The sequence below is a fragment of the Pteropus alecto genome, unplaced genomic scaffold (genome assembly GCF_000325575.1).
Source record: "Pteropus alecto unplaced genomic scaffold, ASM32557v1 scaffold276, whole genome shotgun sequence".
Classification (NCBI taxonomy): Eukaryota; Metazoa; Chordata; class Mammalia; order Chiroptera; family Pteropodidae; genus Pteropus; species Pteropus alecto.
The window spans coordinates 3,724,610-3,727,373 of record NW_006438074.1 but is presented as its reverse complement, the minus strand read 5'-3'; positions in this window follow the sequence as shown (position 1 = coordinate 3,727,373).

Here is a 2,764-nt window from a genome sequence, read left to right as displayed (position 1 = left end):
CGATGCTCAGGGAATCCCAGAAGGTTGTTCCACAGGGATCAAATGGGACATCTACTGGATGGAAACCACTGACTTGGAGGGCGGGAAAGATAGGTGATCAATAAATGCGTAATCGAGCCAAAGGATATTTCTCCTCCTCATCCCTCCCCCAATCCCCATCACCCCAAACTCCTCTCCTACCTTGAAAATACAGCCGGACTATGGCCACTGGAGAGAAACGTGTGTGACATCGAAAGACCGAAAGAAGTTTCTTTTCCTGAGAGATCCTTAGAGGTGCCTGGCAGATAGAACGTAGTCAGTAAATACTTGCCAAGGATTATTTGAGTTCTGAAAATCAGAAACCTAAAATGTAGCATTAAAAGGGGATTATCATGCCAGTCCCTTTATTTTATTGTGTGGAAACTAAAGTCCAGAAAAGTAAAGTGACTTGTAAGGCCATGCGGGTACTGAAGAAGCCGGGGATCATAGCTCACATCTGGGTTCATTGCTCGTGCTTTAGGCAAACCTCCCCACAATCAGCAGTGTTTCTGATTCTAGTTGCTGGAGCCCCAGCTGCGCCTCGACTTTCATTCAAGCTAAGACGACTTCAACGTGCTGCTTTCCTTTTCCCAAGTTCTCTTCCAACCTGGGTAACACGGTCACTTTTACCTTGTTTCCTCCCCTCTGGTTCTAACCACACACCTTTCAAAGCTGAAGAAATCTTGGCAATGAGCCATCATTCCTCCCTTCACAGAGCAAAAGCCTCAGCTAAGCTCAGTTCTCATTATTATTTTTGTCGTTATCAATATTATTATTTAGTCACCAACTCCAGGCAGTGATGTGCCAACAGCTAAGCTGGTCCCCCATGCCAAGTACCTAAAACAGGCCTGCCCCTCTTCCTTGTCGGATGCTGCAGGCCTCCTGAAGCCTCCCACGGCCAGGCACAGGAAGAAAATAAGTGAGTTGATGCTGGCCTGAGCTGAGTCATAAAGATTCAGACGGGGCAGTGAAGGAAGGTAACTGGAGCATCCGGGCTTTGTGAGCAAACATCTCAGACAGAGGCTGCAGGAGAATCATGCCCTGCCCCTCGCGTTGACAAAGCCCCCGCAGGTGATCTGCAGCAACCAGGGTGAGCCAGGGCTCCACAAACTGGCATTTTATTGCTGATTTTAAAAAACTGCTGGTCATCACCAATTCTCTGTTTTACATCTTTTAATTGTTTTAAATTCTGTGTTCTATACCCTGAGGCGATTTGAACACCAAGGGTAGCACTTTATAAAATAAATAGATAATGAGCTTTATTCACTTCCCTGTGGGGTAGAGATGGAGCTAGCAGGAGCCACATGGGAGATGGTACAGGGAGAAGCCTTCTGAGGGTTTTCAGGCAGGGCCTGGCTCCTGCCAGGACCATCCTTCCTTTGTTCCCCATATGGTACCACACTGGGTTTCTGAGCACCGGTGGGAGCCAGGAAATTAGAAACTAGGAAGTTGCATGCATCACATGGAAACATCTGTAGGCTTTGCTGCTGCCTAGGCCAGCCAGGCAGAGCCAGCTTGAGAAGTGGCATACCCAAAAGGTCTGTCTCCTTCGTGGAGTTTTACAGCTCCATAGTCGGGAAGGGAGAAGTACAATTAAAAAGAAAAATCTAGAACCACATCTTCCTGGTTCCAAATGAAAGGCCGAAAGGCCAAGAGTTGCTTAGGGGTCAGTTCAGCCTAGTGATTAAGAGGGAGCTGGGAGTTCTTTGGGGTCAGATCTGGATTCTGGTCCCTGCTCTGCCACTTACTTGTATCACTTTGGGCAAGTGGCCTCACTTTTCTGAGTGTTAGTTACTTCATTTTAGTCAGTTAAATGGTGGTGATAGTAACAATACCTCCTTCATGTGAATGTTGGGAAAAGCAAAAGGAGATGGATACTTGATGTGCTTACTTGGCCCAACGCTGGGCACACGGCAAACAGTAAATATTTAGTTATCATTGTTATAATGTGCAGATGGTTCCTGAGTTACAATGGTTCCACTTATGATTTTTCATCTTTACAATAGTGCGAAAGTGATATGCATTCAATAGAAACCCAACTTTGAATTTTGAATTTTGATCTTTTGGTGGGCCAGCAATTGCAGTAGATACTTTCTCCTGGTGCTGGATGGCGGCAGTGATCTCAAGGGTAAATGACCGATGCGCTATAGTGTTTTCGTTGTGTTAGATGATTTTGCCCAACTGTAGGCTAATGTAAGCCTTCTCAGCGTGGTAAAAGTAGGCTAGGCTAAGCTATGATGTTTGGTAGGTTAGGTCTATTAAATGCATTTTTAATTTATGAGATTTTCGATTTAGGCTGGGTTTATCCAGACATAACCCTATAGTAAATTGAAAAACATCTATATTTAGTTTTATATCAAGCAATCATGGGAAAGGCAAAAACAGCAGAAATTGTCACTGTCACCGAGGAATTGTTCTCCAAAATCCCACACTCCCTCCTCTCTGCCCACCTAAATCTGATTTATCTTCAGAAGCTTCTTTATGTAGTGGAAAGAGTCTGGATTTGTGCTCTGGCTGTTACACCTCAACCTTGTGCCTCTGCACACGTCACCTATCTTCTCTGAACTTGAGTTCCCTCTTCTATGAAATGGAAATAATAATAAACACTGCCTTCTTTCCAAGGTGACGGTGAGTTTCAAATGAGATTAGAAGTGAATGTGCTTCAAGAGCTGTAAAGTACCACACAAAGATAAAGGGTTATTATTCTATCCAATCTTGTAGGTTTCACTCAAGTCCCCTTCTCTCA